Here is a 17769-nt window from a genome sequence, read left to right on the forward strand (position 1 = left end):
GGGGACACTGAATAGTGCACGGTACGTCTAAACCGTCATCGAACCCATCGTTCTACCATTCCTAGACCGGCAAGGGAACTTGCTGTTCCAACAGGACAATGCACGTTCGCATGTATCCCGTGCCACCCAACGTGCTCTAGAAGGTGTAAGTCAACTACCCTGGCCAGCAAGATCTCCGGATCTGTCCCCCATTGAGCATGTTTGGGACTGGATGAAGCGTCGTCTCACGCAGTGTGCACGTCCAGCACGAACGCTGGTCCAACTGAGGCGCCAGGTGGAAATGGCATGGCAAGCCGTTCCACAGGACTACATCCAGCATCTCTACGATCGTCTCCATGGGAGAACAGCAGCGTGCATTGCTGCGAAAGGTGGATATACACTGTACTAGTGCCGACATTGTGCATGCTCTGTTGCCTGTGTCTATGTGCCTGTGGTTCTGTCAGTGTGATCATGTGATGTATCTGACCCCAGGAATGTGTCAATAAAGTTTCCCCTTCCTGGGACAATGAATTCACGGTGTTCTTATTTCAATTTCCAGGAGTGTAATTTGACAGGAAACCGAAGAGAAATGAAAGTAGGGAAAAGAAGAAATAAGAAAGGCGAGAAACTTAACATCAACATTGATGATCAAGAAATAGACGAAGTTAGAGAACTCCGCTCTCTTGGTAGCAAAATAACCCATGACGGATGAAGCAAGGAGGTCATAAAAACCAGACTAACACAGGCAAAGAATGCATTCCTCGCCAAAGAAAGTCTACTGGTACCAAATATAGGCCTCAATTTGAGGAAGAAATTGCTGAGAATGTACGTTTGGAGCATAGCATTGTGTGGTAGTGAATAATGGATAGCGGGAAAACCAGTTTGAGATGTCGTGCTACATAAGGATATTGAAAATTGGGTGGACTGTTAGGGAATGCGGAAGTTCTCTGCAGAATCGGTGAAGAAAGAAAGGAACATACAAAGAACGCTGATAAGAAGGGGCGGGATGATATAGACATGCGTTAAAGCATACGGGAATAACGTCAATGGTACTAGACAGAACTATACAGGATAAAAGTTGTAGAGGAGGACAGAGACTGCAATGGATGGAAAAAGTAAATGAGGACGAAGTATGCAAGTGCTACTCCGAAATGAAGAAGTTCATGAGGTCGTGGATGCTGCTGCTCGATCGGTACAATAACAAATAAAATCTCTGTGAGGTGTGAGAACGAGCGATTATACATCTCTGCGAGGTACAGTTTTGAGGTGGCTTGATTTTGAGAGCACTCGTTAGAGGGAGTCTAAAGGTGTTTCTGGGTACGAACGCTCGGTCGGAGGAACTATTCGAAAGAAAGCAGTGTATCGAATTTTACGGTCGCCTTTGGGAAGAATATTCAAAAATAATTCGCAAGTATGCAATTCCGCCAAAATCGAAGCAATCATGAAAGTAGAAGTGTATTACAGAATCTTCCGGATGGCTCGACGATAATGTTCCAGAATATCCCACAATATTACCGTCTTCCAGAAGGTTCGAGAATGTACTATAATTTTCCACAACGTTCGCGAATGCTCGAATGCTCCATTATACTACTGTGGTGGGGAAGGGCATGTGCAGGGTGTCAGGGATGTCGATTTTCGGTCTCGTCCTCGAGAGGACGGCCGATGGCTTCTATCGAATAGGAAAAAGAGAGATGGTGGGCTGAGCCAAGTATACGCACGGTAATAAATTGGTTTTTTAAAAATGATTATGGAAGGGACGATACGATATGCCACTGCGGCTACAGCTACACTTTGTTTCAGGTCCCAGTTCAGTACTTGCCCTCTAAGAAGAATCTCAGAGGAGGAAGTTCCAGCAGAGAAAACTGTTGCCCTTAGGGGACAGTTGCGACGTCTCAATCGATGGGACGCGCCCAGGGATTCTTCAGCTGCCAGCAGAAATGTCAGACTCCGAGATGTTTTTGCAAAAACAAAAATACTTTGTACATATCAAAGTGGCATAGTCCACGTCCCTGCTGCAATAAATGAATTTTACATAATATGACTATGTTTTCAAATTACAGGTGATAAATGCAACTTTCGAAGGACGACTGTTTTTGTTTTTACAGCCATGGTTCACACTCCTTACCTCTTGGCAGTGAACGTATACATTCACTAGTGATACTGCACTATCCGTAGTCGATGTGTATTGTTTGACAGAACTGGAATAAGTAATCCACTTTGACTAAAAGGGCCAGTGAAGGTGCACTATCACCAGCGATGGGATACATCCCCTGAAACTTCCACTTCCACTAGAACATATATATGGGTACCCAGGTACATGATCACGGTGTAGCTTGGAACATGTTATCACACTTGGAAAAACCTTAATTTACCGAAGTAAAAACCACTGCAGCACATAAAAGTTAAAGCTACCATTTTAAAATGAAGTAAGAAAGTATGTTAAATTTCTGTTATTTGACTGGTTTGAGACGAAGGTCTGAAAAATGTACACTCTCCCCCAACCAAGTGTCACGTGATGTGAGTCGTACACGCCCTTTTTTTTTTTGGCAGTTTTAAAGACATTAATACACTTCTGTAAATGGAAAAAAGAACACATTGACACCGGTGTGTCAGACCCACCATACTTGCTCCGGACACTGCGAGAGGGCTGTACAAGCAATGATCACACGCACGGCACAGCGGACACACCAGGAACCGCGGTGTTGGCCGTCGAATGGCGCTAGCTGCGCAGCATTTGTGCACCGCCGCCGTCAGTGTCAGCCGGTTTGCCGTGGCATACGGAGCTCCATCGCAGTCTTTAACACTGGTAGCATGCCGCGACAGCGTGGACGTGAACCGTATGTGCAGTTGACGGACTTTGAGCGAGGGCGTATAGTGGGCATGCGGGAGGCCGGGTGGACGTACCGCCGAATTGCTCAACACGTGGGGCGTGAGGTCTCCACAGTACATCGATGTTGTCGCCAGTGGTCGGCGGAAGGTGCACGTGCCCGTCGACCTGGGACCGGACCGCAGCGACGCACGGATGCACGCCAAGACCGTAGGGTCCTACGCAGTGCCGTAGGGGACCGCACCGCCACTTCCCAGCAAATTAGGGACACTGTTGCTCCTGGGGTATCGGCGAGGACCATTCGCAACCGTCTCCATGAAGCTGGGCTACGGTCCCGCTCACCGTTAGGCCGTCTTCCGCTCACGCCCCAACATCGTGCAGCCCGCCTCCAGTGGTGTCGCGACAGGCGTGAATGGAGGGACGAATGGAGACGTGTCGTCTTCAGCGATGAGAGTCGCTTCTGCCTTGGTGCCAATGATGGTCGTATGCGTGTTTGGCGCCGTGCAGGTGAGCGCCACAATCAGGATTGCATACGACCGAGGCACACAGGGCCAACACCCGGCATCATGGTGTGGGGAGCGATCTCCTACACTGGCCGTACACCACTAGTGATCGTCGAGGGGACACTGAATAGTGCACGGTACATCCAAACCGTCATCGAACCCATCGTTCTACCATTCCTAGACCGGCAAGGGAACTTGGCTCAAATGGTTCAAATGGCTCTGAGCACTATGGGACTCAACTGCTGAGGTCATTAGTCCCCTAGAACTTAGAACTAGTTAAACCTAACTAACCTAAGGACATCACAAACATCCATGCCCGAGGCAGGATTCGAACCTGCGACCGTAGCGGTCTTGCGGTTCCAGACTGCAGCGCCTTTAACCGCACGGCCACTTCGGCCGGCTAAGGGAACTTGCTGTTCCAACAGGACAATGCACGTCCGCATGTATCCCGTGCCACCCAACGTGCTCTAGAAGGTGTAAGTCAACTACCCTGGCCAGCAAGATCTCCGGATCTGTCCCCCATTGAGCATGTTTGGGACTGGATGAAGCGTCGTCTCACGCGGTCTGCACGTCCAGCACGAACGCTGGTCCAACTGAGGCGCCAGGTGGAAATGGCATGGCAAGCCGTTCCACAGGACTACATCCAGCATCTCTACGATCGTCTCCATGGGAGAATAGCAGCCTGCATTGCTGCGAAAGGTGGATATACACTGTACTAGTTCCGACATTGTGCATGCTCTGTTGCCTGTGTCTATGTGCCTGTGGTTCTGTCAGTGTGATCATGTGATGTATCTGACCCCAGGAATGTGTCAATAAAGTTTCCCCTTCCTGGGACAATGAATTCACGGTGTTCTTATTTCAATTTCCAGGAGTGTAGATACGGGAACAATATTTAAATTGTACCCACGTGAGGAACAAAATTTTCGACAGTGCTAAGAATGCCGAAGATAAAGAGATGCTGCTATTGTAGTGGGTAGTAGAAAAACTAATGCTGTGAAAGGAAAGTCTGTCCGTGCCGTTTCCAGAAAGGACATTACTGAGAATACTTAGCCCTCACTCTTACCGCCTACGCCTTAGGTGGCAGGTGCCAACAATGACTCACAGCGCACCCTTAGCTGGCATCGACTGATCATGTGCTGTCGCAGTTAATAGCGGTAATTTGCGCGAGTATGTAAAGTGGACCCGCTTAGTCATGGCCTCGCCAGTCGATCAATTCACGTTTTTGATTCCATATATGGGAACCAAATAAATGGCTGTATGCACTGAGACAGTGTATTTATTATTGCCTTATTAGGAATTCACTCATGTGTTTAACCTTATACGCTATAATGGTTACACTCTTCCTTTACTATTAAGAAAACTGTCTCCCCGCTGTCATTATTTATCACAGCGTAAGAGCCATATTCACAACGCACGTATTCAATTTCGCGAATGCAGATGACATAGAACAATCCTAAACTTTACTAAAAGATATTTTCTTCGGTTTAATAAAACTGCAATATTGCATACGGTTTATTATTTTATCAAATGGATCAAATGGCTCTGAGCACTATGGGACTTAACATCCATGGTCATCAGTCCCCTAGAACTTAGAACTACTTAAACCTAACTAACCTAAGGACATCACACAACACCCAGTCATCACGAGGCAGAGAAAATCCCTGACCCCGCCGGGCATTATTTTATCCTAGTTCGTATCAGTAGCACAATCAGATCATGAGAAAACTGATCCGTAAACTTCACAATACAGATTGCTTCGGATTACTAATATTGCAATCTGCGTACGTATTGTTAATTTAACCCAGTTCGTATCACTAGCATCCTCAATCCTAACAAACAGAAAACTTAATATACATAAAAATACTCAAAACTGCGTACGTATTGTTACTTTATCCTAGTTCGTACCCCTAGTATCATCAATCATGACAAACAGTAAACTTAAAATACATAAAACCAACACTTATGCATCAGAAACAAATGGGCATACGAACTGTTCAGTTAAACTTGCCTGCGAGTTCACTTCTACATAAAATAATAATTTCGATACTGAAAGACGCACGCAGAGAAGTCTCTCCTATCTCACGACGTATGAAGATGGCGAGTAATGCTGATTTTGTTCAGATTTGTCCCGAAAATAAGCGAAAATAATAATTGTCGCTCTTGTAAGTATGCAGGTTGCATCCTTGCAGTACACTTCCGAACATTTATAATAGGTACACCTTCGCGATATGATAACGCAGGTGTACAGGTGGAAGATATATTCTCGGACCCCTCCCTCACAATATCTTCAAAACACAATGTTTAAATATTACGCGTCTTGTGGTCAACATGCCAAAAAACTAAAACTTCCTGTGAGACCTGATTGGTAGGTAACCAGAGAGCGCACAGGATAAGTTTAAGGTTGTGGATGGGGCCGAAAACAGTTATGTTGGTTGCACAATCAAACACACGACTTTATTTTCTAAGAACCACTTATTTACACGTTGGCTTAAGGATCGCAATTAAACAATACGGCTGAAGACCTAGTTAAAGAAAACTTGAGATTCTTTCAGGGCTGAAAGCCCAAAACCACACAGCAAACACAACAACGGCTGAAGGACTGGCTTAGAAATCAAAAGCAATTAAAAATAGAAGGTAAAATATCTTTTAAAAAAAAAAAACATGTAGTGAAAACAATTAGCGGCTGAAGGCTTACACTACACGTCTGAAGGACAACTTATAACACTACTGCAGCGTATTTACGTAGCTTATTCAATCAAATACCAAGTTTGGCTTTGTACATACGATGTCCCAACAGAACAATTAGTCCTGTCACGGAAAAGCCACGTATAACACTGCCACTCTGCTACTATTACTGCACCACAACCTCAATGCTAGAAACTGTTTATGACATAAAACTATTTTGTAAAAGCAATTATGGTATAAAGCAGCAGAGCAGTGTTACCCTCTGAGAGGAATTTTGTTGTTTGACCGCGTTGTACCTAACAGAGGTGGCTTATCGGAAATGAAAGTCAAAATTACGTAAATGTTTGAACAGTAACAAACAAAATTTTGCCTATCTGCACTGTTTAACTGATAATGGAAAACGGTCGCCAGCCTAACTAGGCAAAAGAATGATTAACATTCTCGTTGAAGAAAATAGTTATTAGTAATTTTAACGGATAACATAACCTATACTTGGCCACAAGCGAGTGCAATTAATTCTGACACATACATATGTTTACGGTAAGGTGGAAACTAACAGTTAGAGCAGCACAAACTATTTGCAAAATTATAACAGGTATAGAAAAACACTATCACTTTCAGGGCTTACACAAACTGAGTGGTCTTTATACTGTTAATAAGCACACAAGAGAGACAAACACTTAGTAGTCGTGAACGTATAATTTTCTACTATGCAGTTTTCCACTTTTACTACCGTGAGACATAAAATTAACATTTATGTAAGATACTGACTCACTTTCTGCGATTTACAACAGGCAGTAATGTGATCATTTACTAAGCAAAACTTTATAAGCCTCAGTCTTAAGAACTTTTAATTTGAAGTTGGCAACAACACATTAATAAGCAGTTTTACTAGGAAAATTATTTTCATCAAGCATCATTAACTTCAACTCACTCTCTAGACACATTAATTTTAACTTTCTCTTTACTATGTTCAAGAGGCATTAAATAGAAAACTGGGTTTTAACGTACTTTCAGTAAGGACACTCGGTAAACACTTTAGTTCAAACGGAAAGGAACCTGAGAGGTGTTATGATGAGGAGAAAATTCAAGGTTGGTACATAAATTCAGATATAAATTACCTTGTATTTGAGCACAATAACAGATCCATTAAGCTGATCCTTCACTGTACATCATTATAGTATTACGTTACAGTGATTGCGCAACGTGGTGGCAACTGCATGTTGGTAGGTGGATTCACAGACTGAATTGCTGGACTCTTGTCATTTCTTGGTGGCGACGACAGATACAAATTCCAGAATAGTTCCAGCTATTTATCCATCCATCCGAGGCATTGGAAAGTAGCAGTAAAAGCCTCTCTCGAAACTAGCACAATACGCATCTTTTACATGGCAGTGCACAGTTTGATAGCTTGTCCCCGACTCGTAGCTTGTCCCCGACTGACTATCAGCTCCACCTTTTCCACCTAGGCCAACCACAATTTGCGCGCGCTACACAGTTCCGTTCCCGAGGGGAACCACAACAACTTTTATACACAGAATACTAAGAGCCCTAAGTGAGGATCAGCAGTTTACATAACAGCAAACAAACGCATAGAATAACACAGAACATTTGCACTTATTAACATGTCTACAAAAAATTATTCACACAAAATTACAATTATATACAGTAAGTTTTGTTCCCTCCAAATGGGACAAAGCATTTAAACGGCAGATATGCTACACAGCATACAATCAAATCATGACACCAAAGTTTTAACAAAGAAAGGAGTATACAATTCTGTGTTCTCTATTCTATCAAACACACTTACAGAAGCTCAGTGATGTAACATTAAATGAAACAAAAGCAAAATAAATCAGTAGAGCATTAGAGCCATGGTGTTACAAACTGTAATCAAAGCACATTAATAAACAATTTTTTCTAAGCAAGAAAATTTCTTTTTAAGCTTACAGCAGAACGGCCGAAGCCTGATTAACTTATTGCACTGCTGAAGGCCACAAACAAATTTGCAACAACGGCTGAAGGCCTGAACAACAAGTCAGATAAATAATTTAGAATAAACCCCCTTGCTTCTAATAAAAAAATTTTCTTTAGAGAATACACACAGCTGAAGGCCTTATTAAAGGGGATACGCATATCCTCGGCTGAAGGCCACACCTAACACATGCAACAACTAAAGGCTTAGGGCCTGGATTATAAACAATTTAAGAATAAAATATCTAAGAATAAAAAAAATGTTTTTCCATAACAATCACTGCTCAAAATTTTAATTTAACACGGCTGAAGGCCTTTATGTAAAATTAAACAAAAAACTGAATTAAAACACGACCAAAGACCTCGCACGATACTTCAACTAGGAGCTTCAGTCTGCAACCGTGTGACCGCTACGGTCGCAGGTTCCAATCCCTTCTCGGGCATAGATGTGTGTGCTGTCCTTAGGTTAGTTAGGTTTAAGTAGTTCTAAGTTCTATTGGACTGATGACCACAGTGCTCCCATAGTGCTCAGAACCATTTGAATACTTCAACTAAAATGAAAATCAAAATTTAAAACAAACGGAACATGTTCAAATGGTTCAAATGGCTCTGAACACTATGGGACTCAGCTTCTGAGATCAACAGTCCACTAGAACTTAGAACTACTTAAACCTAACTAACCTAAGGACATCACACACATCCATGCCCGAGACAGGATTCGAACCTGCGACCGTAGCGGTCGTGCGAATCCAGACTGTAGCGCCTAGAACTGCTCGGCCACTCCGGCCGGCCACAGAACAAGTGGTGCTCAGAAGTGTTCCAAGGGTCGGCCTGGGAAGGTAGCTCAAACGTAACGTGAGATGAGACAGGCAGCCAAGAGTTGAAGTTAGGTAATCGGATGGCAGCCAAAACTAGGGACGGCCCAAGGACCGACCAACAATTTAACGAATTCCCTTCCGTCTGACCAACGGCACAACGATGGAGAATATCGGCCGGTTCTAGGCGCTGCAGTCCGGAACCGCGGTGCTGCTACGGTCGCAGGTTCAAATCCTGCCGTGGCATGGATGTGTGGGATGTCCTTACGTTAGTTAGGTTTAAGTAGTTCTAAGTCTAGGGGACTGATGATCTCAGATGTTAAGTCCCATAGTGCTTAGAGCCATCTGAACGATTTTGCTCGCTTATTATTACGTTTCCTCCTCCCCTTCTGCATGCCTCATTGAGTTTATTAGCCCTTATATTTGCTGTCATCACCCTACACAAAGCTGTAGTGTCATACGCCCCGGAACACAGAGCATATGTGGTATCAGATCGCAACAGTCTGTCAGGCGCGCTGCATCATTCCCGAACGGTGTCCCAACAGGAATGTTACTCTGATAAACCGTTATGTATCGCTTTTTGATCAAAGCGAATTCAATGTAGGGATTTAAATGAAGACACGGAGGCAACCACTGGAACGTCCTACATGCCGTATTCTGGAGTGATATCTTCATTAATCAAACTGATACTCAACAAATTCGACATTAAATGCGTTTTTCGTTCACAGGCGAAACAGGGAAACCTGATGTACGAGGTGTGTGAGAAAAGTAGTGAGATCGATTATTTATCTACCAAAGTTTTCACTTTTTTCAAACAACAATACTACCTTCTTCAAAGTAATTCCCTTCGGGAACTGTACACCGACGAAGTTGTTTCCGGTCTCGGCAGCAGCGCTGAAACGACTCAGGTGCTAAGGACTTCATTCTTTTGAATGTTCTGCAGAGTCCCAGAAAAGAAAAGAGTCACAAACCCCCAGATGAGGTGGATAGGGGGGGGGGGGGTGCTATGGAACAACAGGAATGATTTGTGGTTAAAAATTCTGTGCGACATAGGGCGTTCTCACGATCAAGCACCCACTTGTCGGCAATATCCGGTCTCACTCGATTCGCCCTTTCCCTGGGCATTTCAAAGACATTTTCGTAAAACGCTTGGTTAACAGTTTGTTCTGGAGGGACAAATACTTCATACACGGTAAACCTACTGTCAAAAAAAATCTGCACCATTTTGGTTTTTGATTTGATCATTCGAGCGTTTTTCATCGAGAAGATGGCAGTTCCAACTTTGCCGCTTTGTCTCAGGATCGTACTCAAAAATCCAGGATTCATCACCTGGAATCACGCGAATGAACCAGTCGTCGTGACTGACAGTCCTCTCAAGAAGATAAACGCACACGTTTCTTCGATTATCCTTCTTCTCACTTGTGAGGTCTTACGGCATAGTTTTGGCACAAACCTTTCACAAGTGCGAAATTTCGGACAAAATAAGATGTAGCGAGGGAGTGTTTAAGATAACACTCTTCATCGTTATTGTTTAAACTGCACAAAGTAACTTAGGATCTGTATTTTCGTTTTTTGTACTTAAATTTGTCGGGTGGTTTGGTAGATATCTTGTCTAAAGCCTTCTCTACTTAACTAACATTTTTGGATAAATTGAAAACCTTGCCTTATAGCATGTAACTACGCCAAGCTCTGATTTTATTAATGGCGAATATACACTCCTGGAAATTGAAATAAGAACACCGTGAATCCATTGTCCCAGGAAGGGGAAACTTTATTGACACATTCCTGGGGTCAGATACATCACATGATCACACTGACAGAACGACAGGCACATAGACACAGGCAACAGAGCATGCACAATGTCGGCACTAGTACAGTGTATATCCACCTTTCGCAGCAATGCAGGCTGCTATTCTCCCATGGAGACGATCGTAGAGATGCTGGATGTAGTCCTGTGGAACGGCTTGCCATGCCATTTCCACCTGGCGCCTCAGTTGGACCAGCGTTCGTGCTGGACGTGCAGACCGCGTGAGACGACGCTTCATCCAGTCCCAAACATGCTCAATGGGGGACAGATCCGGAGATCTTGCTGGCCAGGGTAGTTGACTTACACCTTCTAGAGCACGTTGGGTGGCACGGGATACATGCGGACGTGCATTGTCCTGTTGGAACAGCAAGTTCCCTTGCCGGTCTAGGAATGGTAGAACGATGGGTTCGATGACGGTTTGGATGTACCGTGCACTATTCAGTGTCCCCTCGACGATCACCAGTGGTGTACGGCCAGTGTAGGAGATCGCTCCCCACACCATGATGCCAGGTGTTGGCCCTGTGTGCCTCGGTCGTATGCAGTCCTGATTGTGGCGCTCACCTGCACGGCGCCAAACACGCATACGACCATCATTGGCACCAAGGCAGAAGCGACTCTCATCGCTGAAGACGACACGTCTCCATTCGTCCCTCCATTCACGCCCGTCGCGACACCATTGGAGGCGGGCTGCACGATGTTGGGGCGTGAGCGGAAGACGGCCTAACGGTGTGCGGGACCGTAGCCCAGCTTCATGGAGACGGTTGCGAATGGTCCTCGCCGATACCCCAGGAGCAACAGTGCTGGGAAGTGGCGGTGCGGTGCGGTCCCCTACGGCACTGCGTAGGATCCTACGGTCTTGGCGTGCATCCGTGCGTCGCTGCGGTCCGGTCCCAGGTCGACGGGCACGTGCACCTTCCGCCGACCACTGGCGACAACATCGATCGAGACCTCACGCCCCACGTGTTGAGCAATTCGGCGGTACGTCCACCCGGCCTCCCGCATGCCCACTATACGCCCTCGCTCAAAGTCCGTCAACTGCACATACGGTTCACGTCCACGCTGTCGCGGCATGCTACCAGTGTTAAAGACTGCGATGCAGCTCCGTATGCCACGGCAAACTGGCTGACACTGACGGCGGCGGTGCACAAATGCTGCGCAGCTAGCGCCATTCGACGGCCAACACCGCGGTTCCTGGTGTGTTCGCTGTGCCGTGCGCGTGATCATTGCTTGTACAGCCCTCTCGCAGTGTCCGGAGCAAGTATGGTGGGTCTGACACACCGGTGTCAATGTGTTCTTTTTTCCATTTCCAGGAGTGTATTTTATTCACGTTTCTTTGTTATTACTATGCGTGGAAGTTGTGTTAAGGATAAACTAACATGGAGGGAGTGCCACGAACAACATACTAGAAATCCTGACTGGTGAGTGATAAGTGTTGCGGTGGAGGTGTCTCGGAAGGTCACTTTTGTTCGTTTTCCTTGAATAACTCGAAAACCGTCGCCTCCAGCGAAAATATATCCCAGTACATTATTTAACTACATTAATTTTTCTACCGATAAGATCCCGTTCATTTCTTCTATAGGATTAACAGTTTGCGCTCAGCGAGCGAGAGAATATCAAAATCTAGCTCGTAGTTTTTGAAAGCCAGATATAACATTGCGGACTGCATAAAACGACATTTGTAGGGGCAGCTGAATCGCCCTGTATACTCTTTTTTTCCTTTATTCACAAATCTTTATAATTATCCATATTCAACCCACCATCTTACATGATTAGTGAGTCCTTAAACGTTACATATCATTATAATTGCAGCTAATTTACAGTTTTTACAAGTGAACTACAGCCAGTACAGAATTACAGTGGGAAACTTTGTTACTACTAATGCTCTATAATAGCTACTTATGTCTAATCCCTACTGCCTGCAGCGTCACAGGTGTGTCAGCAAACATATAAACCCACTATGCAGCCTTGCTCACCGAGCTAATCCCGATGAGCGTGCCCCTGACAGTAGGCTGGCCTAGGATGTTCATCACTGCAGGTTCCTATTTTAATTTCTTAATTCTAAGTCCTACTATCTAAGATCTATTCTATGTCATGTTCTGTGTATGTCCTGATTTGGTGTTGTCGCACTCCCCCTAGTCCTGCACATGGCGGATTCCAACTGTGATGTAAGTCGGCCTGTCCACGCACAGGCGGTATAGGATTAGGGTACTGGGCGCATTTGGCGTTGGTTATTAATCACGGATTAGGGTCACTCAAAAAGAAATGCACACTATTTTTGTAAAAATACAGTTTTCATTCTGCATGTGTGAAAGTTTTACATTTTGTAGATTCATCCTTCCCGCTTGTTTTCAAACTTAGTTCAACCTGTTCCCGTGAGTGGCGACGTCACAGCATGTCTTCAAGATGGCTGCTACACTTGACGTTCGTCAGAAGCAACGTGCTGTCGTAGTATTCCTGTGCTGTGAAAACGAGACAGTGGGAAACATCCACAAGAGGTTGAAAAAGGCGTATGGAGATGCTGCTGTCGATCGCAGTAGTTAGTCGGTGGGAAAGCAGGTGGGAAAGCGGGCACGGCAATATTGAGGATTGTCCTCGCAGCGGCAGGCCTCGTACTGCACAAACTCCATACAATGTGCAGAGAGTTAACGAATTGGTGACTGCTGACAGACGCATCACAGTGAACGAATTTTCACGCTACTTTGGGATAGGGGAAGGAAGTGTTTGCAGAATACTGAAAGTGTTGGGGTTAAAAAAGGTTTGTGCCAGGTGGGTTCCCAGGATGTTGACAGTGGCTCATAAACAAACAAGAAAAACGGTATGCAGCGAACTTTTGGAAGAGTACGAGAATGGTGGAGATGAATTTCTTGGAAGAACTGTGACAGGTGATGAAACATGGCTTCACCAGAGACGAAGAGGCAATCAATGGAGTGGCATCATGCAAATTCACCCAAGAAAAAAAAAATTCAAAACCACACCTTCTCCTGGAAAAGTTATGGCTACAGTGATTTTCGATTCCGAAGGACTCTTGCTGGTGGACATCATGCCAAGTGGAACCACCATAAATTCTGATGCATATGTGACGACACTGAAGAAACTTCAAGCTCGACTGAGTCATGTTCGACCACATCGGCAAAAGCAGGATGTTTTGGTGTTGCACGACAATGCACTGCCACATGTCAGTCAAAAAACCATGGAAGCAATCACAAACCTCGGATGGACAACACTGAAACACCCGCCTTACAGTCCTGGCCTGGCTCCAGGTGACTGTCATCTCTTTGGGAAAATGAAAGACACTCTTCGTAGAACAAGGTTTGTAGATGATGACTCCATTGTGCACGCTGCCAAACAGTGACTCCAACAGGTTGGTCCAGAATTTTACCGTGCGGGTATACAGGCGCTGGTTCCTAGATGGCGTAAGGTAGTGAATGGAAATGGAAATTATGTGGCGAAATGAAAATATTGTTCCTAAAGGATGTATCTACACACTGTAAAACTTTCAAACATGTAGAATAAAAGATGGATTTTAAAAAAATAGTGTGCATTTATTTTGGAGTGACCTTCGTAGTTAATGAATGTCCCTCAGATATTCCGTCAACACTTTCCGTGATACCTCGTTTGCCAAACTGTTCAGAGTTTGAAATGTGTCTTCACGTCTCAGTATGTGGTAAGTGTCATTGTTAGGTAACTGGTCTCGTAGTGTGGTTGCTACATCACTGAAAAGGGGGCACTCGTAAATCTATTAACTTTTCTTAAAAAATTTCACTAAATAAATGAGAAACATAAAATCTTTAAACCAACAAAGAAAATAAAAAATTTAAAGATAAAGGTAAAAAACTTTTTCAAGTTAAGTATATCAACATGGTCAAGAGTATTCCCCGATGCGCCACTGACACACGCGGGCATAGCCCTCTTCCCAAACCGACATAGGTATGTCGGGTAGAGCCCATGTCCAGTGAAAAAATGGAACATTTCCCGGGTTGGTTCGAAGTACTTCATACCTAGTCGTTCCTTCACATCCGGTAAAAATTCAAACATTCTTCGACTAGTTTCTTCCGCTTCCCATGATTCCAGCCACAACTCTTCACCCTCGTCCTCAACCGTAACACCCAGTACGTCCCCTGTTTTCATGATATCCCCTTCTTTGGCCCAGTACCATGCTGCTTGTTCTCTAATTTTGATGTCCAGCGGACAGAGCCACATTATTACTGATAAGGGCCCCTCTTGGAAGTGTCCTGTAGGCCCCCACAGACCTTAGTGTCATGTTCCTCTGCACTCAAGGAAACCAGAGACACCACCTCCGTAGTGCACTCTGGGGCATGAGATTAATCGGGCCGTCGATAGTCGAGGCTCAGTGGCCATCATACCTTCTGTCACTCCAGGAGTGGGGAGGGGGGGGGGGTTACGGACGTGCGCCAGGGATCGGCATACTGAAGACGTGAGAGACATCGATGTATCGTGTATTCCCTGGCATGTGCACAGCAACAATAGAGGCGTGGTGTTGTGAACGTAACGACCGTCCGCGGCGGCCGCGCATGTTCCCATGTGGAGAGATGGCGGAAACGCCGACGACGCTGCTCCAGCCGGGAGCCGCCGCCGGAGACGTGGAGGGCCATTACGACCTCGCTCCCACTCGCTCGGCTAATGGCCGCGCCGCGTATAAATAAATATAAACACGCGGCTAGCTGGCCGGCTCCATCACGCCGAGCCCCGCCCGCCGCATACATATTTCCTCGTGCATTACCATAGCGCTGCCAGCCATCCGGATTTCAATTGTTAATTGGTTGTGGGCGCGATGGGCTTCTGTTTCTGTAATGGCGCCGTGGCCCGCAGCAGGTGGCTCCGGCCGGCCCGGCATGCATTATTCAGGCGCCCGGGGCCGCGCCAGCCGCTCCTGATGGCTCAATCCCGGCCCGCGCTCGGGCAGAGCCAGCTGGCCGCGCGGCCGCAGCAGACGCCGCGTACACCAAGTGGCCGATACGCTCCGGCCCGGCGCAACGTTAAACACACGAATTATCGCGCTAGTATTTCGGGTCGCCGCTACTGCGTCCGGCCTGCTCCTCTCGTTACGTATTCATTACATGCCGGACGGCATGTGCGTCCGTGTGTCGATGTAATCGGCCGTTGTTTGTTTTACTTGAGTGTGTAGCAGTAAAGGACGACTTTTAGCTTTTTCCTGTTTTTATTACTCTTCCTTTAAAGTACTGTGCCTACATCCGAGTATGACTTGCGACCGCCGTTAGATGTTTTGGTCATAAACATAGGTAACAAAAGTTATGGGATAGCGATGTGCACACATACAGATGGCGGAAGTATAGCCTACGCAAGGTATAAAAGGGCAGTCCACTGGCGGAGCCGACATTTGCACTCAGGTGATTCACTTGAAAAGGCTACCGACGTTCTTATGGCCGCACGGCGGGAATAAACAGACTTCGGACGCGGAACGGTAGTTGGAGCTGGACGCATGGGAATTATATATTCCGGAAATCGTTAGGGAATTATATATTCCGACATCCACAGTGTCAAGAGGGTACAACGCAGTGGCCGATGGCATTCACGTAACGAGCGAGAGCAGTGACCCTTGCGTTGTCAGTGCTATAAAGCAAGCAACATTGCGTGAAAGTGGGACCTACGACGAAAATGTTCATTTGGACAATGTCCGCCTGCTTAGCTGGGTGGTAACGTGCTTGCCTCCCATGAAGCGGGCCCGGGTTTGATTCCCGGCCGGCTTGGAGATTTTCTCCGCTCGTGAACTGGGTGTTGTGTTGTCCTCATCACCATTTCATCAAATGTTTCAAATGGCTCTGAGCACTATGGGACTTAACTTCTGAGGTCATCAGTCCCCTAGAACTTACAACTACTTAAACCAAACTAACCTAAGGACATCACAAACATCCATGCCCGAGGCAAGATTCGAACCTGCGACCGAAGCGGTTGCTCGGTTCCACACTGTAGCGCCTACAACCGCTCGGTCACCACTGCCGGGGCTACGGTCGCAGTTTCGAATCCTGCCTCGGGCATGGATGTGTGTGATGTCCTTAGGTTAGTCAGGCTTAAGTAGTTCTACGTTCTGGGGCACTGATGACCACATATGTTAAGTCCCATAGTGCTCAGAGCCATTTTTGAGCCAGTTAAGTCGCATAGTGCTCAGGGCCATTTGAACCACCGCCGGCCATCATTTCATCCTTATCACCGGCACGCTGCTTGCCCAATGTGGCGTCGACTGAAATAAGACTCGCAGTCGGCGGCCGAACTTCCCCTAATGGGTCCTCCAGGCCAACAATGCCACATGATCATGTTTTTTATTGAGACAATGCGGCGAATGGCGTTGATGGGCTACAGCAGCAGAGGACGAACTCGAGTGCCTTTGTTGACAACACGATATCGCCTGCAGCGCCTGTCCTTGGCTCGTGACTATATCTGTTGGATCCTAGACGACTGAAAAACAGTGAACTGGGGAGATGGATTCGGATGTCAATTGTGTAAGATGGCAAGAACTATGCCCCTTACATCAAGTCATTAAAGACCACCTAACTCACGTTGAGCGAACAGTAGGGCTGAACAAAAAATGACTGACAAGGCACAATGCATCTTGTAGAGGGTATAGTATGGACGTATTGGAATAATTAATGTCGGGCGATAGTTTTAAAGTAATTCACACGACATGAAAACTTTGTGGAAATGAGTCGATTTACTGGACGCTAGTTTACCCCAGGGAAGCATTTAGAGTTGACCGTGGCCGGCTGGGGAACGGCGAAGGGAAGCGACAACAGGCAGCTTAGGGCGGCTCAAGCTCTGAGAAAGCGGTAATGCGGCACGGCCTCCAGCCGCCTTAAGATGAGTGACAGTGAGTGGGTGGTTGACCCCGACTCCATGCTGGTGTACCTGGAAACAGATGGAGAACTTGTACACCTGTTGATAAATGTCCATCGTCCCATTTTCTGTGAAACATGCGACAAAGCCGCGCAAAGCTACGGTGGAGCGGTCAACAGAGGTCAAAATATGCGTGTTCGTGACTATAGCAACTTCACGCTGATTTCACGGTCCGCAGAGCCTGAAGTAAATCAGGTGAAGAGCGACAGCATCAAATACGCCAGCCTCCGATGGGAATGTAGAACCAAAGAATTTGAAGTACTCTCCTGGGAGTCAGAAGTCCGGAAAACATGGTGTTTGTGCAGACGC

At 46.1% G+C, this 17769-nt stretch overlaps 1 protein-coding gene across 1 annotated transcript in view; it reads right to left on the minus strand.

Annotated features, from left to right (window-relative positions):
* LOC126234334 (homeobox protein unc-4 homolog) overlaps window positions 1-17769 on the minus strand; it is a 527079-nt gene that overhangs the window by 160724 nt on the left and 348586 nt on the right. The window lies entirely within an intron of this gene.

This window comes from Schistocerca nitens, chromosome 2, assembly GCF_023898315.1.
Source record: "Schistocerca nitens isolate TAMUIC-IGC-003100 chromosome 2, iqSchNite1.1, whole genome shotgun sequence".
Lineage (NCBI taxonomy): Eukaryota > Metazoa > Arthropoda > Insecta > Orthoptera > Acrididae > Schistocerca > Schistocerca nitens.